Raw genomic sequence first — 24,552 nt, forward strand, 5'->3', positions numbered from 1 at the left:
GGAAGGAATGTGTTGTGCTGGTAGCAAAATCAAATTACCTCAACTTGAAGCACCACCAGAGCCACTGTGAACTCTACTTTCCGGATCCACTACTGAATCGAATCATTTCCTATCAAACATTAGGAAATATAATTCCTGCTTCTAAATGACGTCTTTTGGTGTGGAAATTGTAGCTGCCCAATTCATGCCAACTTTCAAAGTCAAAGGGCAAATCTATCACAAAGCTGGCGCCCTGCTCGCCTTCCCAGATAGTGAACATAAATTTCTTCAAATGTACTTTATCGGTGATGATAGAGACGAAGCCAATGCACGATCTAGAATATATACCTCCGTAAGCAGGTCCATCATTTTGCAGCTACAGGAGCTTCTCCACAATCGAAGCAATTGAATGCGTTTGGTCAAAATAGAAATAGTGGAGGTGGGGGCAAACTGGGAAAAGATTCCTAATCAGGCGGGGGCACAGTGAAGCATGGCATGGTTTCTAACATACATACATACTTACAATAAGTAAGCTATTTTTGGTCTACACTAGAAATTACTTGAAAATTATCCTGAAAATTATCCTTCCCATCAACACTGATTTAATTATGGCATAAATACAAAGATCATATGGCGGAAGATATATTGCATCAGATGCGTCTTAGAACATCAAATGCAGATTTACAAATGAACGAAGAAATTCACAATGAAACGTTAATTTTAATTGAGGACATGTGCTTGATGCTTACCAACCAAGTATTAATACAAATAGGAATGATAGCACCCAATCGTCCAATGCACAACTCATTTGATCAAGAATTGAAACGCGAAGCCCAATACGATTCCGAAACATTAAGAGAAATGGTTGATAGAACAGTACCCCTTTTGAATCAACAACAAAAATATGCCTACGATACGCTCATGAAAGTAGTGAACGATGGTACTGGCGGATTTTATTTTTTAGATGCTTCTGGTGGAACTGGAAAAACGTTTCTGTTATCATTGATTTTGGCCACGATTCGATCGCTTCATCAGGCTACGTTGTTGGAAGGCGGTCGAACAGCTCATTCAGCTCTAAAGTTGCCGTTGAACCTACAAATAAATGAAACTCCAACTTGCAACCTTTCGATGAATTCTGCCATCGGCAAAGTGCTGCAGCAAACCAGATTGATCATTTGTGATGAATGCACGATGGCACACAAAAAATCTTTAGAGGCATTAGATCGCTCAATGCAAGATTTACGAAATAACAGAACCCGGTTTGGTGGTGCAATGATGCTATTGGCAGGTGATTTTCGACAAATATTGCCAGTTGTTTCACGCTCAACGCCAGCTGTTGAACTAAATGCATGTTTGAAGTCGTCCATTTTATGGAAATACATTAAAACACTTAAATTGAGTATGAGACAGAATCGAATTGCAGGAAGACCAGTCTGGAGAAGTGTTTTCCAAACAACTGCTCGATATTGTTAATGGTAATATTGCTGTTGACATCATCGGGATACATTACATTCCCTACCAATTTTTGTAACTTTTGTGAATCAAAGACCGAACTCATGGAGATGGTTTTCCTAAACATAGCTCAAAATTACGTAAATCACGATTGGTTAAGCGAACGTGTTATATTGGCCGCAAAAAATGTTGATTTGAACGAAATGAATTTTCAGATTCAAGAGAAAATAGCTGGCGAATTGAAGAATTACAAATCAGTTGATTCCGTTACTAATGATGATGATGTTGCCAATTATCCAACAGAATTTTTTAATTCACTGGAAAATAATATTTTCCTAGTTTTTAGTACACTTCAAATAATTGTTTGCATTTTGCATTTTGTGGACAAGTCCCGAATTTGGGGGGAGGGGGAAAAAGGTCACGATCTCGAGCTCGCAACTTGTGGGTAGAGGGATGGACAAGTCCCGAATTTTGCGGGGAGGGGGAAAAGGGTCGCGATCTCGAGCTCGCAACTTGTGGGCAGAGGGACGGACAAGTCTCGAATTTTGCGGGGAGGGGGAAAAGGTCGCGATCTCGAGCTCGCAACTTGTGGGTAGAGGGACGGACAAGTCCCGAATTTTGCGGGGAGGGGGAAAAAGGTCGCGACCTTTTTCGCTGCCCAGCCACTGCCGGTAAAGAGACACGGGAGCCAAAAGAGCCACTACGTGGCCATCCTTGCTTTAAACTATAAGTTACCAAAAGAAATGTTGAAAAAAAGTAATGCTTTGTAATAAACTTTAAGTTGATAAATGCATTTGTGTGACTTTTTTCCTTTTTGCAAAGAATTACTTGACAAATTGTATGTACAGTTGCGAGCAAAAAAATAGTAGCGCAAAACACTTGCCGATATTTATTACTATAACTTGCAAGATAATATTTCGATCTGTGTAAAAACTTTAAGTACCGTTATCAGCAATGTCTAAGACTTGTCCATTACGTTTTAACTTCACTTGGAGACTTAACTTTTTTGCTACTTCATTTTTAAGCTTAATTGCCAAATTTAGAGCGAGCAAAATAATAGTAGTGAAGGATCTTTCTTTGCAGGAAACTTAAACTATTGCTAGAAGATTGGTTTTCTTTGCTCTATTTGATGTGTTAAATGTTCGCGGTAGAAGATTCATCAAAGTATTCCAATTTGCAGACTTAAATGGGCCGCGGTACTCATATGCCTTTTGAGAAGAGGATTCAGATCAGAAACCTTATGGATGAGGGCAAAACTTACATAAAAGTCTGCGAAATTTGTAAGTGCTCCCCAACAGCAGTTCAAAATACATTAAAATTTAAAAAAATATCAGAAAGACGTGGCCGAAAGCTTAAAATCTCGCCCGAATTAGAAAAAAATATAGTACGAGACTCAAGGCTTCGCTCGTTTGCATCTGCTGTGGAGATCCAGGAAGAGCCTAAAGTGCCGGCCAGTGTTTAGACAGTGCGGTGAGAGTTACCTCAAAATAACTTGAACGCTCGCAGCCCTCGGAAAAATCCGCTTCTCCCACAGAAGACCATAAACGAATGGATTGAATGCTCAAAATTTCACATAAAATGGCCTGTGGAGAAATGGCGCAACATACTGTGGTCAGATGAGTCCAAAATTTTGATGTTTGGACAGAGGGGATCTATGCTGTATATTCGTCGACAGAAAAACACGGAGTACCGTATCACCGGAGTATCACTTTGTTGGGTCTTTCAACAAGACAATAACCAGAAACACACAAGGAAAGTGGCAAAAGCTGGTATCGATAATGCTAGAGTAGATTTAATGAAGTGGCCCGCACAGTCGCCTGATCTGAGCCTGATTGAAAATTTGTAGTGCGACGTTAAGAAGGGATTAGCGGCTGCAAAGTCAACCACTAACAGAGGTCCTTAGACTGCTATAGAGCGTACCTGAAAGGCCTTAACAACAGAAAAGTGTCAGAAAATGATAGATATAATGCCGCGTCGCTGCGCAGACGTACTGGGGAACAATGGACATGCCACTAATTATTAATAGGTTGATATTAACTTAGTCTTTATTTTAAAACTATTTCCCTGGAATAAAACCCTATGATATTATACTATGATATTATGTGCTCTTTAAAATATGTGCTACTATTATTTTGCTCGCCTCAATTTGGAACTATTGACACCAAATCTTGATTATTTTCGAAATATCAAAATGGAGTGGTTTTTTTTGTTTATAATATAATTAATAACAGACCGAATAATAAATTTGCATACCAAGAAGTCTCAGTCTTGCCCCGATAACATAACTTTCTATGATATTTATAAAATGGGTGAAGCCACTACTATTTTTTTGCTCGCAGCTGTATATTCTTTTTTCATTCGAAAAATTTAATTTTGACGTTTCAATGTCAAATAACAACAAATAAAATATGTTGGCCGAAAAAAAACTCTTCGTCAACATCATGTATACAAAACAAATAGTCCCAGACTAATCATATATTTATTAAGAATGTTTGAAAAAGTGTTTATTTTGGAGCGGAAGTGTGCGTGGCAAAATTTTTCAATAGCCAATATCTGCGAGTCTATTAAGCTAGTTTATATACCAAATGTCAGCAGCTGTTATAGCTTTTAAGAAAATCTGTTTTATGTAACTTTCGGGACGAAAGGCTGCTGTGCAAAAAATTTAAACATTTAGTTTCTGCGTACTAACTAAACAAGTATAGGTATATACCAAAGTTGATGTCTCTAGCTGTTATAGTTTTTAAGAAAAAAAGTTATGTAAATTTTAAGGGCGTGGCCACATTTACATACTACACGAGTATACATACCAAATTTGGTGGCTCTAAAATGAGTATAATGCGGCAAACCGTTTTGGTTTGATTTTGATGCAAAAAAAAACGAAATGATAATGATAAGACACATTAAAAATTTGTTTTGATTTTCCTGCCAAACAGTTGTTTTTACGAATTTCGCAAAGAGTAATACACCAAATAAAAGATCAAAGCAACAACTTTGGAAAAGTACCGTTCTTATTTCTAGTATCTGTCTTCGTCTACCGCTTTGCCGAAATATGCATGATTATTGCTTGGTTGCATGCGTATCTACAAGGTGGCGCAAAAGAAATCACCCTATTGGAAGATGCTCTCATTTCTGCAAATGGCCGCCAATGTCAAATCTGTTTTGACATTTGTGGACTAGACAGATACAGAATTCAAGTTAATAAACCATGGAGCGATACACTCCCTCATATCTCATATCTCACTCGTTGCAGAGGACGGACGTGTTTTTTTTGCGCTTATCAACTTTTATTTTTTCTCGCGATTAAATACTTTTACATAACTCTTAAATTATCGGTTTAATTAATAATAATTACAACATCCGAATTTTATTTTCATTTCGCGAGTTCTTGCTGTCGTTTTTGTTTAAATTTAAATAAAATCAAAACTTACAACCATACTTGCATTAGCGGTGTTGTTGTTTTGTTTATCTCTTTTGCTTTTGTGTCTTTACCGTTTTAACTAACTCTCGCGCTCTTGCGTACAAATTGTTGTTGCATGTGTTCAATTTGACGCGCTCTCCCGCTCTTTCCTATTCTTGATTGATTTGCGCTCTCGTCTTTTGCCTACCCGCTACTCTGTGATACGTGTTTTTGTTTTTGTGTTTTCATTTCTTTTTATTCTTTAGTTGCGAAGGCTTACTCTGCACATTAACCCTTGTATCAGAACTGGTCAGTATATTCTTATACACAGATTTTTTACCTTTAGAATTTTTATTTTTTTGTATTTCCTTTTGTAATTAAATTAAACTTTTGATAAAATGGTTGTCTGCTCAAAATGATTATATTCTTTGCTGGTTGTGTGACAATGCGGTTCACGTTAAGTGTGCAACCTGCACACACCTACACAGGCAGAATCAAGGAGTCTATTGCTAAAGGTGGTGGCTTAAAATATGGATGTGATGCTTGCCGGGAGGTCGAGAATGAGATGCGCTCTTTCATGAGGCGGACTAGAGATAGTTTTGACACTTTAAGGGCAGGTTTTAATAAACTCCAAGCGGAGTTTACTGCGGTGGAGACTCAGTTCAGAAGTTTATCGCTTATGAATGAGTCTCCGAAACGTAAAAGGACCAGTCCTTGGGGTGTTTCTGTATCTGTAGATCCGCCAGCGTCTCTTATCGTCCCCGACCGGTCTCATGCACCGTCCACTCCTAATGTACAGCAATTGATATCGTTTAAGAGCCCGGTTGTGAATGCTATTAGTAATGAATTACCGGTATCACCTGGGAATGATCTCTTAAAAACGATGCCTATTGTAGTGTCCGATGTGTCTGGGCAATTACACATTCCAATGGAAATTGCCGATAGTTCTAAAAGTATTGAGGGCCCCGTAAACAAGTTGACTGCTGCAGTGGGTGACTTGTCCAACGTTACTGCTGCGGCTGACGCTTCGGGACCGCGGCCTCTCGTTGGCATACCACCAAAGAAACATATATTTGTTTCTAGGCTAGACCCTGTTGTCACATCTGATGATGTAATAGCCTATATTCGGAAGAAAGTTAACGTCTCGAATATTGCGGTGGAGAAGTTTAAATTTTCTTATCCTCGGGACATTTCGTCCTTTAAAATTAGTGTTTAGTGTAGAGGTTTCTAGGATCGAACCATTTGTTCTTCCAGAAGACAAATTTCATCCTACATTAAATTTAAAAATTGATTTGCCCTTGCTTTCACCATTACTTGGTTCAAATGAGTTACCACTAACTAGGTGCTTTCGTAAGACTGACTTTGCCAGCCTTAATGAAAACATTGCTACTACCGATTGGGCTTATCTGTACAATTGTAGTGATATGAACTCGGCTGTTCGCTTATTTTATGATACTCTGAATTCACTCTTTGATATTTCTGTGCCTCTTGGTAGACAGAATCGGTTTAACAAACCTCCCTAGTCTTCTCTCGAGTTATCCAGTTTGAAAAATGTGAAGACTCGATATTATAAGAAGTTTCAAAAAACACGTCGTTCATCAGATTATGCTCTGTATACAGTCGCTCGTTCAAAATTCATGATGCTTAATACACAATGCTATAAGAATTATCTTCAGCGGTGTAAGCTTCAGTTTTCTTCTGACCCTAAACAATTATATAATTTTGTTAATTCTAAACGTAAGACCTCTGTGCACCCATCTTTTTTGTCTTTTCAAAATAAAAAAGCGAGCACTGATCAGGCAATTGCCGATATGTTTGCGAGTTTTTTCAAAACAACTTATTCCTCAACGGAATATCGAGCAAGTCCGTATCCTTATCATTTAAAAAAGGCTAATTGCATTTTCAATCCAGTGATTGATGAAAGTTCTATTCTTAGCGAACTTAAATTAGTTAAACCTGTTTATTCTCCGGGGCCAGACGGTATTCCTGGATGTGTACTCAGGTTCTGTGCAAACGCATTATGTAAACCCATTTTAAAATTGTTTCTATTGTCTGTAGAATCTTCCTCTTTTCCATCTATTTGGAAGGAGTCGTATATTATTCCTCTGCATAAAAATGGCAAAAAGTCCGAAGCCTCTAACTATAGAGGTATCTCAAAATTGTCCGCTATTCCGAAAGCTTTTGAGAAAATTATAACTTCTCAATTGCAACATTTTTGCAGCTCTATTATTTCGCCATCCCAACATGGGTTTGTGAAACGTAGATCTACAACCACTAACCTTTTAGAATTTACATCAATAATTATCAAGGGGTTCAAAAATGGTAAACAAACTGATGTCATATACACTGACTTCAGCAAAGCCTTTGATTCCGTTAATCATACCCTATTACTTTCCAAGCTGAGCGACATTGGGTTTCCACCCCTTTTCCTTTCTTGGGTTCGAGAATATTTAACAAATAGAAAACAGAAGGTACTTTTTAAGTCTTCTTTTTCCGTTTCCATTTCTGTGACTTCTGGTGTACCTCAAGGTAGTCATCTTGGCCCTCTGCTCTTCACACTATTTATTAACGATCTTCCATCAGTCATTGTTCATTCGCGTGTGCTTATGTATGCTGACGATGTCAAGCTTTGTCTTACTTATAAAGATACAGATTCATTCAGTCGGCTACAAGCTGATCTTAAAAACTTTCAATCCTGGTGCCAGTTTAATCTACTAAATCTTAACACTACCAAATGTAAGGTAATGACTTTTTTTCGTAACTCTCCTCAACTGGTCACTTATTTTCTAAACAACAGCCCTTTAGAACATCTAAATAATATGAATGACTTGGGCGTACTTATGGACCATAAGTTAAATTTTAACACCCATATTTCCACCACGGTCGCAAAGGCCATGAGTGTCCTGGGTTTCATTAAAAGATGGTCAAAAGAATTTGATGACCCCTATACAACTAAAGTTCTTTTTACTTCGCTTGTCCGTCCTATTTTAGAGTATGGATCTTGCATTTGGTCACCTCAATATGAGTCGCACCAGATTAGACTAGAATCCGTTCAAAAGCAGTTCTTGCTATTTGCTCTTCGTGGCTTAAGCTGGGATCGCAATGTCAATTTGCCTTCGTATTCTAGTAGACTTCTCTTGATTAACCTTCCGTCCCTAACTAACCGTAGAATTATGCTTGGTGTCATTTTTATGCACAAGCTCCTAATTGGTGATATCGACTCGCCTGAGTTATTAGCTCAGGTGAATCTGTCGGTACCATGTAGACGGAGTAGACATCCTTTAATACCTTTATCCTTTAGTCGTTGTTCTTCTAACTATGCTATGCATGAACCTTTTAGGGTCCTCTGCTCTGATTACAATCTTCTATCCCCTGTAATCGGCTCAGAGTTTTCTATTAATATGCTTAAAACATCTATCCTATCCCATTTAGTTAATAGATAGCTATAGTATTATGTGTTTGTCTGTCTTTTCTATTGTGTATTTTGTCCACGCGATTCGTGCCGTGCGTTATACGGCTGCACCCCTCGGTCGGTCGGGTGGGAGGTGGGCAGTTATCTGCTTGGGCTCGCGCGTAACAGGCTTTGTCCTGGTGTCGTAGGGGCCACTTGAACGTATTGCGCATAGTATCGTCAACGTCCGCTATAAACTTCCCAAGAACTCGGAATAATTGTGAAAGACGCGTTTCCGGGTCGCTTAATTTCGCGTTTTGGCGATTTGCACTAGCCCGCCAGAAGTCCCGGACTTCTTTTTATGGGGTTTTTTAAAGTCCCGTGTTTACATCAACAAGCCTGAGACCTTGGAAGGCCTCAAGGAAAATATCCGAAACAAATGCGAGAATTTATCGCCCGAAACGCTCGCCGAAGTGATGGAAAATGCCAAAACGAGCCAGTATGGCAATCAATTGTGACGGCGCCCATTTGTCCGATATCATCTTCTCGACTTCACACAATTAATTCTAAAAACATATCATAAACATAATCAAAAAACAGAATCGAAGTTTTTCATTTACAAAAAAAAAATAAGAGCCAAACAACATCGGATGACTTCCTTTGCACCACCTTGTATTATTGCTTTAGTTCTAGAATTGAATTAATAAAATAAAATGGGTCGATCAAAACTGCTTCGAGAGGAAGAAAATGGCTTTTACGATTTCTACGATTTTTAAAACCAGGTTGGACTGTTGCCCAAATCTCCGTGAAATAGAAAGCAATGAACTCAACTCACAACATAATGTGTTCAACTTGCTTCGATTTCTGGCAAGAAAATGTCTGCTATGACTATTTGACGCACTTTAAATCAATCAAAAACCAGAGGGCCAGGTGTAACTTCGACCGCGGCGAAGTTTGTATACCCTTGCAAGTTTATTTTGTTAATCTTTCCATACCTATATGCGTCAATGTGGAAAAGGTTTTATATGAGAAGTCGAACACTTGCGAAAGAACAGCCTACAATCCTACAATAGGGAATAACGAAGTCATTAATAAAAGTCACTGTTTTCGACAGATCTGTCCGTTCGTTCGTCGATGCGTATCCGTTTTGATCAGCTATCTTAAGAGCTATTGGGATGAAACTTGATATTTGAGCTACTTATTACACGTGGAAGATAAAGTATGAAAATCGTCAGCATCGGAACACTATATCATATAGGAAAAATAGGTGAATGTTTTGGAAATAAATCATAAGATCCCAATCAGATCGATAAATAAAACACAAGTCAAAAAAAAAAAGCGCCTCTGCTCAAACTCTGCTGTCAGTGCTGCCCATATAGTTATATAGCTCTCCAATCTATTTTACCACACTCCACGCTTCGCCTATCCTATCAATAAACGCCTACTGCTACACGTGCGATTCCCGGCAGCGGCCATTATCCAATTCACATAAATCTTTTCAAAATTAACAATGTCAACAACTCTATAACCAAACCAATATTTAAACTTAACAAAGCTAACTGGACACATTTACACGTGGAAGATAAAGTATGAAAATCGTCAGCATCGGAACACTATATCATATAGGAAAAATAGGTGAAGATACATACCTTTACTAATTTTCTAATGTGATAGTTTTCAGATCGATAAATAAAACAGAAGTTACAGTCAAAAAAAAAGCGTCTCTGCTCAAACTCTGCTGTCCGTGCTGCCCATATAGTTATATAGGAAAAATAGGTGGAGAAGTTAAAATATACCTTTACTAATGTGATAGTTTTGGAAATAAAACATCAGATACCAATCAGATCGATAAATAGAACATCAGTTACAATCAAAAAAAATCGGCTATACTCAAATGCTGCTGGCCTATAAACGCCTATAAACTACTCCTTATATCACATAAACACTGGTACAAACGGATATGGAGGGGTAATCCTCCTTGTCCATAATTCCATACAACAACACAAAACATAACTCTACCTGTTTTGACACAATCGCAGTGACAGTTTACTCTAAGTTCACTATAGTCATACATATCGCCACAAAGACATTCAAAATCTTGGAGACCTTTATGGCCCACACAAACACCCCTATTGATAACAGGTGACTTAAATAGCTAGCATAAATGCTGGGATTCCCAAACAAATAACAGTAGAGGCAACATTAACTTCAAATTTTTAAATCAATCTTCACTTATCACTTAATAATAGCTCTCCAATCTATTTTACCACACTCCACGCTTCGCCTATCCTATCACTAAACGCCTACTGCTACACGTGCGATTCCCGGCAGCGGCCTTTATCCAATTCACATAAATTTTTTCAAAATTAACAATGTCAACAACTCTATATCCAAACCAATATTTAAACTTAACACAGCTAACTTAAAACATTTCGAAAATCTTAAAGACAACCAGCAAGAACCAGCCAGCTTAACCAGAGTATTCATTCAAGCAGCCAACCAATCCATCCCCATAGAACCAATTGGAAAAAAGTGTAGCTTGGTGGGACAGGAACTTCCAGCAATTGAAGGACCAAAAACACAGCCTGGAATAACTTAGAAAGAAATATCAATATACAAAAAAGAGCGCAAATGCCCTACTCAAACGCGAAATAAAGATTGCAAAACTAGTATCCATTCAAAACTTCACGTCTAAAATTAGCCCAAACTCCTCTACTTCCAAATATCTTATGGTATGTACAGTGGCGAGCACTTGCGGATACATGTTTCAATACTGTGACTTTAAGTCGCTCTAAAACCCAGGAAAATGCAGTTATCGATTCCAAATTTTTAACAAAAATCCATTAATAATATATAAAACGAAAAACAATAAAATTTTATTCATTATCCCCTCCTTACAAACTTACAAAACTGAGCAAGTATCCACTTTTGCTCGTGTAAAAAAACTTATAGATCAAGGAATTTTTTCAATACTTAGTCCAAACGCCTTTGGCTTTAATGCACATGGGCATACTCTACACCAATTTTTCTATCAATCCGTCCGATAGAGTGCTCTATTCCGCTTGGACTCGACTCCAAAGCTCGTCCATTGTCCTTGGCGGGGTATTGTAGCGCGACAGTTGCTTCTTTAGCAGAGCCCATAGGTTTTCGGATCGGATTTAGATCTGGGCTATAAGCCGGCCACTGCATCAGAATATTTTGATTTTCGTGACATTCATTTACAATCTTGGCCGTGTGCTTCGTGTGTTTGATTTTCGGGACATTCATTTACAATCTTGGCCGTGTATTTCGGTCCAACCGAAGACAACATCAAAACAAGCTACAGCTTCCTTGAATAGAGGAGTAAGTAGTAAGTGGCCACTCAAAGTCACAGTATTGAAACATGAATCCGCAGGTGCTCGCCACTGTATATGATTAATCCTTGGCTGCTCATATAGAACATCGCAGTAAACGCAATAAAGTTCTCTCTCATCACGTTAGCTACACGCAGGAATGATCGGATTTTTGTGATAGTTTAAGGGCATCGCAGTGCTAGTTAGCTACAAGGTGCACCAAAAGTCGAATCTTCAAATGTACATTAACGCATGGCTTCAGTGTACAAAGGCTATTGAATCTCCTTTTCGTGACCTAAACCATTTTAAAAATTGTTTAAAATATGCAAATACTGACGCGGGAACCTCGGCTATACTGTTGAAAAAAAATGAGCAATTATTTATGGTACCTCGCTGAAGATTAATAGCTTTGGTAGCTAATCTACCACAAACATTTCTTGACCTGGATCGAATTGGACCACAAACATTTGAATTTGAAGAAGATTTAACATACTGATCGTAAATGATATGGCCGAAGGGGAGTCAAATTTATGCAGGAATACAGAGTTCTCACAAACCAGGAGAAAGAAAAGCAATTATTGTTTCAAGTTGTTGAAGCTTTATAAAAAATAATACTACACTGTAAAAAGGTGATCTAGTCAGTCATAATAAAAATTTAAGTTAAACCCATTAATTAAGAAACGTTTGATTGTATTCTTTTATTTTTGTAATATAACATCGATAGTGTTAACAAGGTACTAACATTTTATTTCATAGCATGCCATCTCGCTCACTCTTATATTTGTATGGTGCTATGTATGCTTATATGGGAGCATCACACTGAAAACTTTAGGTGAGTTCCGCGCCCAATAAACATTATCCGATCGGCCCCAAATTTTTTGGCTGGCAACTAAAAATATATTAATATTTTTTTTCTCCCATACAACTAAGAACACCCCTAATGAATACGGCATTTAGCTGTGGGGTACACCGTGTCACTCCAACGTGCAAATACTACAAAGGTTCCAAAACAACATTTGCAAGAGACTTGCAAATCCCCTCAGTCCACAAGGAGGTCTTGAGATTGGGAGTTCGACAGACTCACCAATCATCCCAACCGGCTGGCAGCAGACCTGCCAAATGAAAACTATCCTCGCAGACTTAAAATATTGCACCCTCTGGATTTGCGTTTCAAACCTAATTCTGACTGGTAGGGCTAGTCTCCTCGGTCTCGGCAAATGACGATTGAAGACCCACCCGATGAACCGTTCTGAGCCTTTGCTTTTTGAGTGTACTTTTGCTAACGCCACGTTTTATATGTTTTTCATCGAATTTAATCATTGTCCAAGTCTGGAAAGATTTTAAATATACAGCTGCGTGCAAAAAAATAGTAGTGGCTTCACCCATTTTATAAATATCATAGAAAGTTATGTTATCGGGGCAAGACTGAGACTTCTTGGTATGCAAATTTATTATTCGGTCTGTTATTAATTATATTATAAACAAAAAAAACCACTCCATTTTGATATTTCGAAAATAATCAAGATTTGGTGTCAATAGTTCCAAATTGAGGCGAGCAAAATAATAGTAGCACATATTTTAAAGAGCACATAATATCATAGTATAGGGTTTTATTCCAGGGAAATAGTTTTAAAATAAAGACTAAGTTAATATCAACCTATTAATAATTAGTAGCATGTCCATTGTTCCCCAGTACGTCTGCGCAGCGACGCGGCATTGTATCTATCATTTTCTGACACTTTTCTGTTGTTAAGGCCTTTCATGTACGCTATATAGCAGTCTAAGGACCTCTATTAGTGGTTGGCTGTGCAGCCACTACTCCCTTCTTAACGTCGCACTACAAATTTTCAATCAGGCTCAGATCAGGCGACTGTGCGGGCCACTTCATTAAATCTACTCTAGCATTATCGATACCAGCTTTTGCCACTTTCCTTGTGTGTTTCTGGTTATTGTCTTGTTGAATGACCCAACAAAGTGATATTTTCTCCTCGTCATGTGGTACCTTTACTTCCTCCATAATTTTAACGTACACATTATGCCTTCTATGCAGCATATAGGACCAACACCGTATTAGGAAAAACAACCTGACACTTCACACTTCATCTGGCATGTTTAATAGTCTTGGTGGTGTACTTTGGACGGTACTCCGTGTTTTTCTGTCGACGAATATACAGCCTAGATCCCCTCTGTCCAAACATCACAATTTTGGACTCATCTGACCACAGTATGTTGCGCCATTTCTCCACAGGCCATTTTATGTGAAATTTTGAGCATTCAATCCGTTCGTTTATAGTCTTCTGTGGGAGAAGCGGATTTTTCCGAGGGCTGCGAGCGTTCACGTTATTTTGAGGTAACTCTCACCGCACTGTCCAAACACTGGCCGGCACTTAAGGCTCTTCCTGGATCTCCACAGCAGATGCTAACGAGCGAAGCCTTGAGTCTCGTACTATATTTTTTTCTAATTCGGGCGAGATTTTAAGCTTTCGGCCACGTCTTTCTGATATTTTTTTAAATTTTAATGTATTTTGAACTGCTGTTGGGGAGCACTTACAAATTTCGCAGACTTTTATGTAAGTTTTGCCCTCATCTATAAGGTTTCTGATCTGAATCCTCTTCTCAAAAGGCATATGAGTACCGCGGCCCATTTAAGTCTGCAAATTGGAATACTTTGATGAATCTTCTACCGCGAACATTTAACACATCAAATAGAGCAAAGAAAACCAATCTTCTAGCAATAGTTTAAGTTTCCTGCAAAGAAAGATCCTTCACTACTATTATTTTGCTCGCTCTAAATTTGGCAATTAAGCTTAAAAATGAAGTAGCAAAAAAGTTAAGTCTCCAAGTGAAGTTAAAACGTAATGGACAAGTCTTAGACATTGCTGATAACGGTACTTAAAGTTTTTACACAGATCGAAATATTATCTTGCAAGTTATAGTAATAAATATTGGCAAGTGTTTTGCGCTACTATTTTTATGCTCGCAACTGTACATAATAACAAAACATATGTATATCAAACGACTCCTCACAAAACATACTAGATAAAAACGAAATTGCCAATTATACTCCCTTTGGTCAAATTCGAATGTTACTAGAAAGTCGTCAAATGGGGGTTTGCAGAAGTGAAATCAGTGTCTGATTCCCTTGCTCCATCGCATTAGACTTTGCAAAGGCCTTGAAAAGGGTGGGTATCCGCATTATTATAGAACAACTAATAAAATGGAAAACCTCAAACCTCATGCAACTCATCGACTCAGCTTCTCATGCTGATCAAGAATATATACTTTACTTTATATGGTCGAAGATGCTTCCTTCTATGCGTTGCACACTTCTGACCAAAATTAATATACCCTTTTTGCAAGGGTATAAACATACAATTTAAATGTGGGATTGAGACAGGATAGGATGTGGGATTCGAAGCAGTAGTAGAATAAGTCGACTGAAAGAATTCAGCAAACAGATCTGCAATATCTGAATCATTATTAGCAGTCTAGTCATTAAGTCTGAATGTGGAAGGTAGTAAATTAGAGCGTCGTTTAGAATTAACAAAGTTGTAAAATCTTTTGTTGTTCTTACAGAATTCAACCTTACAGCGCACGATATAAATATTATAGCATTGAGTATTTAAGAGACAAAATTGAGACCTCGCTACACAATCATTTGCATAGTCTCGACTAGTCGACGAGTCGCAAATTTGTTTTTTTTAAAGCTTTTAAAATATCTCGATTTAATGTTACGGAGAGCCTACGTGTGAACCAGACTGGCGCGCTGGAGACGGTAGAGACATTAACATAAGGAACGCATTTATCCATTAGAGAATTAAGAGCAGAGTAGAAAAGCAGCACTCAAATAGAAATGACCAATCAAAATAGAAAATAAGGCTATTAAGAAGAAGATGTGTAAGAAGAGAGACAAAAACAAGATCAAGGACTCTTTTAGAAGAGTTAAGGAAAGAATTCAACTGATATAGCGGACATTCAAGTAGGCTATCAAGAAAAACATGTTGAGATGAAGGAATTAAGAAAGATAGATTATCATCAACAAGACAAGAAATATTAGGCAAGTTGAAATCACCTAAAACTATAAGGAAATCACGATCTTTAAGACGATTAAAAATAGTTTGCAAAGCATCAGCATGGTGCATGTAGGTCATGATATCAGAAGCTGGAGGAATATATGAACAAGAAATATATAAGCTAAAGTTGAAACATGTAATTTCGACGCAAATAAACTCAACACCTAAGGGCAGAGCAATCGGCACAACACTTGAACACAGATTCGAGTTAACAGCAATGAGTACTCCACCGCCACGACGACCAACACATTCAAGCCTATAAGAAATAAAGTTATTAGAAAGAATTTCGTTATCCAAAACAGAGAAGTTGAGCCAAGTTTCAGAAAAGGCTAATATGTCAACCGAAAAGGTTTGGCAATCACAGAACAGTTTCGACAGCTTCGTGAGAAGTCCTCTTTTGTTATTTACATTTGATAATGAATGCAAAAACTATACCTTATTAGTTTTTTGAAGCAGAATATAAATTAGAAAGGTGGACAGCTACTACAACTACAACTAGGCCCTCTTTCCAAAAATTAGGGTCTACCATAGCTGAGAAATTCTCATTTGGTACTGTAATTTTAAATGGGGATATTTCGAGAGGCCTAGAAAACTTAAACTTTTGAACTAAAACGTTAGCAGGGCATATATTACCAATGTAAACTGCCATAGACGTCTCAACAGAAGTATCTGGAGCAAGCCTAGAGATAAATAGTTGTTTGCGATGGGGCACTGAAGTTGTGGAGGCGGAGGAGCATTGGAATCCATAAGTGATTGAGAGCCAGCATGATCCTGTAATTGATCAGAGTTCCCGTGAGGGATAGATTGAGGTACACCAGGGCTTGTACTGTATGCTTCAATCTAAAAAGAAGAGCATAAAGAGGGACAAGAAGATGGTTTAGGCGAAAGTAAAATGGGTGAAGATGTAATAGAGAGCGCTGGCGACTACTTACGAGGCAACTCAAGGGTACATTTCTTGGGCGACATCTCAGAAAATGGAACATACTTGAATTGCGACAATAAATGTACGCTAGAGTCACACTCATTAAGATATTGCTCTATACTGATCATCAAAACGATCAGAATGCTTGCAAGTAGGTAGACAACAAGCCATTGAAAAGCAAAAAGAAACACAAGGCAAAAATATATAAAAATATATAGAAAATTCAAAAACACTGCACTAAGATAATTATCGATAAAAAATCAATAAATAAAGATTAAATAAAGAGACAGCTAGAGTGCACAGCACAAGAAAAAGTGCAAGAACAGTTATAAGCCAAGCTTCGAGAGGCGGCGTTACAAAAGTGAATAGTCAGGAGAGAAGCTGAGCACTAGCACAAAGAAGAGAGAACAAGATAAAAAAACACTAGCACTGATGGTATGAGATGGTGGCGATGAGGGGAGAAACTACAGAAGCAATGACGAGAAAAAAAAGAAACAGAAAAATTAAAATGCACCAAACCCTAATCACTAATCATTATGCAAATAAAACACAAACAATTAAAAATTAAGAGGAACAATGAATATTGAGAAAAACTCAGGAGCTATATAATACGCGACCGTCACGTCAGAGAGCAGAAGCTTTAATGTATACTTTATGTGGTCGGAAATTCTCTCTCTTCTTCACTCTTCAGACCAAACTGAATACACCCTTTTTGCACGGGTATTTTCGAAAATATTTTTGTCAATGAGGCGAGTAATATGATAGTAGCACATATTTTAAAGCCGCATAAAGAAAGCGGCTGCAGTTTCTGGCACCTCTCTGGTGCTAGGGACTTTCATGTACGCTCTGTAGCAGTCGATCGGGTTCAGATCGGGCGACTGTGCGGGCCACTTCATTAAATCTGCTCCTGCATTATCTATACGAGCTTTTGCCAATTTCTTTGTGTCATTGTCTTGTTACAAGACCCAACAAAGTGATATCTCCTTTTCGGCATATGGTACCATCGCTTCCTAAATAATTTTAACGTAAATATGTTTGTCCAGGATGCCTTCTAAGCAGCATATAAGATCAACACCATAATAGGAAAAACAGCCCGACACCAACACACTTCATCGTCCATGTTAAATAGTCTTGATGGTGTACTGCGGACTGTACTTCATGTTTTTCGGTCCATAGATCCCCTCCCACCAAACATCACAATTTTGGAATTATCTGACCACAGTATGAAGCGCCATTTCTCCACAGGCCAATTTAGGTGTAATTTTGAGTATTCAATCCGTTCTTTTACTACTGTGGGCAAAAGGTAAAGTGAATTTTCAATTCAAACTTCGCGTGCTTTACATTTCGGGCTAGTGATTTTTTCCTTGAGTTCGCAGGATTGCTAGTAGCATCTGGGCAAAATTTCATGTCAATGTCATTGTCAGTAATATATTTACGCTTGTGTGCGTAAGAGTGCTCAATTTTTTGCAAAAAAGAAGTCTCGTTGATGTGTGTGAAACAATGCTTGCTGACTATCAAGACAAGCTCCAATGCATTATTTCTGGAGATGAGGCTTGACCATGAAACAACCGACCATTCAACCGAATATCGTGCTAAAGGCGAGGTTAGACTGAAACGAGCACGTCAATAGACATTGCTGATAACGATACTTAGAGGTTAAACAGAATATTATCTTGCAAGTTATGGTAATAAATATCGGCGAGTGCTACGCGCAAATATATCTATATATCAAATATCTCTTTCTTTTGATGCAAAAAGCCGCTAAGTAGGTAAAAGGGACAAAAATTCGCCAACAGGCCAGCAATCAGAAGACGCAGTAGGTAAAAACTATTTAAATCTTGATCTAGTTTTTATTAAAAAAAACCCTTTTACCAAAAGAAAGAGAGGGAAATAGTTGGGCTGTTAAAAACACTTCTTTAAGAAAAAAACACCTTTTTTGCAGGGCAACGAAGTCTATCTATTTTTAATCCGATTTTGATGAACAATATCTCATTCGACGGAAAATTTAATTCACTATCTTTCATAGTTCAAGTGTATTTATACTTTAGTGTGAGTTAGTGGGGTAAAGTAACGTCAAGCAGAGAGACCAAAAAATTCCATACAAAATTAAATTTTTCAATTGGCGCCAAAATGGACCCTGGAGCCAAATTGAAAATTTGTGTTATGCAGTTTATCTTAGTTTTACTAGATTTAAAACTTGTTCTTTGAGTGCAAAGGTGTACGATCCATTTTACAAATTTTGAAAATGTGTCTTTTTTTTGCCGGGTCCGAATTTGGGGGCTTTTTATCAAAACCCCACATCATCTCAATAGAATAACCAACTGTATGTATAAATTTCGGTATAGCTGAAATTAGCTTCTTTGTTATGTTTTCTTTCAATCTTTACGAAACGGCAGAGGTTTAGACGAGACAAACGATAAATACATAGTTAAAAAAGAACTTTTATAAGAAATCAACTAAAAGAAATAAATTAAGATTTTTTGAAAGTTTTGCAGTAATAGAGCCACTTAAATTTCATTGCGAAAATGAAAATCTTTGTATCGGTGTTTACTACACACATTCATTCATTAACTCTATTTACCACGAATTACACGGACACGGACATTGTTGCTTATATTTTTCATAATTAAATTAAATTAATTGTTTAATAACTTTACAAAAGCTTATATTTTAGAAAAAATGCAGTTCGCATTGATTGTAATATCCTTAATTAATTTAACATACAGTCAAAACATAAAGTCAACATACACCTCCAACTTTGACATAATTTTTTGCTCAAAAAATTAAGAATGTAAGTATGTCATAATTTAGACATTGTGCGAGGTGTTTCGTCCTTTTCTGCCTACTAGTTTTGTTTTTTGAAGGACTTTTTTAAGGATACTCTGAAATGGGCATTAAGTTACCCGATTTTTTTCTAGATTAGATCCTGTTTATAAAACTCTGAGCAATAAGGAGGACCTACAAAGAAGCAATTTGTCAAAAAAGTCTTGAAAAATACAAAAAATCTTTGTTTTTTAACGTTATTAAGAGGAGGGATTTCGGTGTATGTAGACTTTTTTCCCATCATTTTTTCTGTTTTTTGCCAATAACTTTGATTGTTTAAAATTTTTTGAAATTTTTTTTTCTCGTATAGAGTTAACTTTCGGTCTTCTAAATTATGGCATACTTACATTTTTAATTTTTAAAGCAAAAAGCCGAATTATGCCAAAATTGGAGGTGTATGTTGACTTTTTTCCTTTACTGTATATAGGCGTATGTGCGAACATAATACATACATGCATGTAATTATGAGCATCCACATTACATATATATGTACATACAAAAATACATGCAAAGGTATCGTATGTATGTTTGAGCAATATTCTCAAGTCCTAAGCTATGTAAGAACTACATATGTAAGTATGTACATACATATATACATATGTAAGTATGTATATATATACATATGTACAAATATACATATGTATATACATACATACATATGTTGATTGCTAACGTCACTGGAACCATACCATATTGAACACACACAATACTAAGAAATACATATATGTACGTACTTCGATATATTAAGTAAGAGTATCTCTCAATAGCTAAACATTTCACACGTTTGTATATTTATATGTACTTTATAAATATGTACAAAAACACAATTAAAATATTAAAATCTGTGATTCAATATCCATTTTTACATCCAAAGAATATGTACATACATACATACATATATTTAATGATGTACGAACTTTACACACACATCCACATGTCATGTATGTATATGAATGTTAATTTTTTTTTTTTTTTAACAACAGTTTTACCGTTAATTAATAATCTTTGCCTGCGGCATACATATAATATTGCTAAGTCCTAAATCGCGTTAGTGCTGAAAATTTATGTTTTAATGCAACAGTTTTATACTTTATAATAGATTTTATGATCAATAAAAAGAAACTTTTTGTAGAAGTTCTGAAAATTAACTCAAAGCAACGATTACTTTTCATAGACAGACATCGATATTTTACGCCAAAAATCGATATTTATTCATCGTCAGTTCTTTTACATCCTTTCAATGTCGTCAGATTGGTGTATAATACTCGCTTCGCACTTCGCAGCATTCACAATCTCTTAGTGGTATGGTGAATAATAGCCAACTCCCACTTTGCAGAGCAAAAGCAATAAACAGCGATAATATACAGGGAGCTGCAATGAGTATAATTGAGCATGCTCAGTCAAACCTGAACAACTCCGATCATTCCACACAACAGCTCTGCTAAAACATGCTGTCAAACACGCTCACCCACTCAAAACGAAAAAATTATTAAGGGTACCGCAACAACGCTAGCTTCTCGATCGAGTCACCAGCCACTTTAACCTTCTCAGGCTCGTAAGTTTATAATCGATTCTAATAAAATATAAAAAACAATGCAAACTACTACTGTTTGGAAAATTTATTCAAGTTACGAATAAATAAATTAAGCTTTTTACATTTAATAATTTCCCAAATGAGTTAGAAAGTGGTCAGAATTAATGATTTTATTAAGTATCGATATGTGCTTTGAGGCACTCTTATGTCCTAGAGGGTTAATTGTTGTCTAAAGAACAATCACCTGATGTCATCGTGTGTAAAATACATTTGTACATTCAAGCCGAATGAATGAGAGGAAACTAACTTCTGGTTTCGCTTCAAACCGGTACATACCGATTAGCGAAAACGTAAACAATGAATGACGAAAAACGAGAAGAAGCTACATTGGTTTTTATGACAGTTATACATTATAGTGGTTCTATCCGAAGAATTATTTATATGATGACAGTTGGGCAGTAAATGGTCGGAAAACCAAATTTCATTCGAGTAGCTTTTCATTTAAGAGCTTTGAGTTAACTCGGATAGCCGACCACAAGAACTTGAATACATTAAATCGGGTTTTCAGGATGATCAAGACTATAAATAATTTATGTTATCGGAAAGTCTTCTCCGCCGTACAAACATCTGACTAAAATTATATTTTCTCCTATAGGTATATAACAAAAAAAAACCGCCCTTTTGAAACTTCAGGGTTGCCAAACGCTAAAATTTATTGTTTTGTAACGGAAAACCAAAGGATGGCAGCATTCGCTCTGCTCATCGGGAGGTGTGGTTTTACTAAAACTCATGGTATATATGCTACTGGGTTTTTTATCCTTAATATTGAAAAGAATAGGCGGGCTGTAGGTCGAACGGTAGCTTAGTAGGAAATAAGGGCAAACACACTAGTTAACCTAAAAATATAAGGAAAAATAAATAATCATTTCAGATTTGAAGTAGCAAACATTTTTTAAATTTTAGCCCTTTTTTTTGGATCAGCGCAACTGCGGAGGCTTCATAAAAAAATGTTTGTATTTGCGGTGAGCACGATGCTGGGTTACAGGATTACCTAAACAAAATGAATCTATAAACTAAAAGATAAAGGTAAGGTAACGACAAAGCGTTTCTTTTCCGAAAAATATATATATTCGAATAACAGTAAGTAGCGTTGTAATCGTGTCGATATAAATAATTATATGAGCTTAGAAGTTCGATAAGGCTTTCGTCACACACTTTTTTGAGAAGCTTTCGCCTTGGCTAGTTTCCTCCCTCACACGCATGTATTTTTCGTTCACTTTCCTAGTCCGAAATTACATTTGCGGCATAACTACTGTATGCTAAAGATAAAGATTAAACAGGAAGTAAAAATAATTTAAAATTTAGCTTACATTAGGCATTTGCGGGGAATCTACACAGATTTGAATCTTAATCAATAACTACATAGATAAAAAATTCATTTAGACTTTTAGAACTGAAAAGCCTTAGCTTGATATTAAGTTAAAGAATAAGTTGGTTTGTTTTTTTGTTTTAAATTGTTTTTTCAATATCAACTCAAAAAACATTAAGAAGTGCACTGCCACCATTCACTTTCTCTTAACAGCCGTTTTAGAGCTGCCATAGGCAGACTTGTTGCAAAGTGCAGCGAGAAAAAAAAATAAAAAGGTTTTGTAATTGGTTTAACATAAAAGATCAATATTTTATATAGTATATATATAGTATAGTATTTTATAGTTAGTAATTTATACAATTTTGCATATTTTAAGACTTTTAATAGTCCGTCCCGATACTTTTTTTATGTCTACATATACACACATGTCTTAAAGGCACACATATGTACCTTCAGTAACGTTTAATGAATATTGAACTTTAATATAATATATTGCACGTATTTATTAAAATCAATATAAGCACCCATCGTCAGTGTTGATTACAAGGAAAAATGGTAGAATCAAATATATAATATCTGTATAAACAATACAGATATTTTTTTCTTTTTGTACGTAAAACATATGCATATGTATATGAACACCTAGACCTCGCTTTGCGTTGGAGATACGTTCCAAAAAAAAACACGACGCAAACTGAAACGACGCAAAGTGAATTAAGATTTTCTATAGGCAACCATGGAAAGATGAAAGATAGGTTCCCGGGCTATGAAAATACTAATTTCTAGAAAGAAAAATTGAACAAAGTAAACATTTAAAAACAAAAATATTATTGCATTCATTCATTAAAAAAAACTGCTTCCATTAAATCAAAAAAACCTATTCAATTATTTTATCTTTATGAGTTTTTAGTGGCTTCGTTCACCAAAAATTTGTCCAGAGTTTGGTGAATAGCTTTTTTTTGTAAATTTAAATAAATTTCTTGGTAGCAGTTGATGTTTGCAGCTACCGCCTGGGATACCTTAAAACTTCTGTTATTGTCAGGATCGTTTTTTATAAAAATTCTCCATTGCTTCGTCAATCAGACCCATCGCTTTTGAAATTTGTTTGGAGGTTAAACACTGTTCTACGAACATTTCTACTAAACGATCCGCGAGTTTTGATATCAAGACGCAATTATAAACAGAAGTAGGTAAGCTAGGTGTCAATGTTGAAAAACGTAAAACTGCCAAAAATTCAAAGGCAATGTTGGTAAAAGTTGATATTGGCGTTGTCACAATGGCTGATTTAAAAAAAAAGTTAAACACTCGAACTCACAACGCAACAACGAGAATATAACGACGCACAGTAAAAATTAGTACTAATAAAGCAGCGTCGCAACTTCGAAAAACGCAAAAAGAAACGAAGCAAAGCGGGGTCTAGGTGTACCTACTTTATGTCCGAAAGTTCAATGCCGGTCTGTGGCCTTATTACCACTGGCAACATCCACATTCTCTTTGGGGGATGGTGCATAAAGTTTTGTCGTACCGAAATTTTTTTACATAAGACTTTTACAAAAGACTCCTATCTCAGGCGAAAGTTTTCATTTGTTAATGATCGATTTTATAAGACTTTTTCGACGGCATCGAACTTTCGAACATAAAACTACATTTAATTGTTTTACGTAGGAAAATAAAAAATTCTCTGAATTGTTTACATTTGTATTGAATTCTACAAGTTTTTCATTGTATACAATTCTGCAGATGGGTTCATATATACACATACAAAATTAAAATGTACATAAAATGTACATGATGTTTCGGTGCTTGTGCGATATTTTTAAAATCATTCATTTATTCGCGAATCTCAATGTTTTTAAATTCTTCGTTCACATGCAACGCTGGAATAAAGAGGTATAGCAACAATAGTTAAAGCGATACTAAATAAAAACAAAGCGACTGTGAAATATTGTGTTTATATGTCAATTATTAACCTATTTGGTAACTTTTTTATAACTAATTGATGCTTTTACTTTTTCTTTTAAATTTTTATCATTAAAAAAAAAAAAAACAATGATTAAGGCTAATTTTTGAGATTTTTGTTTAACCCTTTTTGCCTGTGAGCATTTTCAGCTGTTTAAGAGCGTATGGTTTGCATTCTTTTGTTTTGTATGCTCTTTCGCAGTGATAATGGTGCTTTTAATTATATACCCAATATATGCGAAAAAAATACTTTTGAAGATCATTTGGCAAAGTTATTTTCAATAAGCTGCAAGTGTTTGAAGAAAAATTTCATGCGAAAAT

The 24,552-nt window shown here is 36.3% G+C and overlaps 1 protein-coding gene across 1 annotated transcript in view; it reads right to left on the reverse strand.

Annotated features, from left to right (window-relative positions):
- The window catches only part of LOC6653196 (putative general negative regulator of transcription C16C9.04c), a 101,994-nt gene extending 81,459 nt beyond the window's left edge, over window positions 1–20,535 (reverse strand). The window contains exon 1 of the mRNA XM_047009682.1: window positions 20,359–20,535. The gene's annotated coding sequence lies outside the window, so the exon portion shown is untranslated. The remainder of the gene's footprint in view (window positions 1–20,358) is intronic.
- Window positions 20,536–24,552: the final 4,017 nt, after the last annotated feature.

The sequence above is a fragment of the Drosophila willistoni genome, assembly GCF_018902025.1.
Source record: "Drosophila willistoni isolate 14030-0811.24 chromosome 2L unlocalized genomic scaffold, UCI_dwil_1.1 Seg168, whole genome shotgun sequence".
Classification (NCBI taxonomy): domain Eukaryota; kingdom Metazoa; phylum Arthropoda; class Insecta; order Diptera; family Drosophilidae; genus Drosophila; species Drosophila willistoni.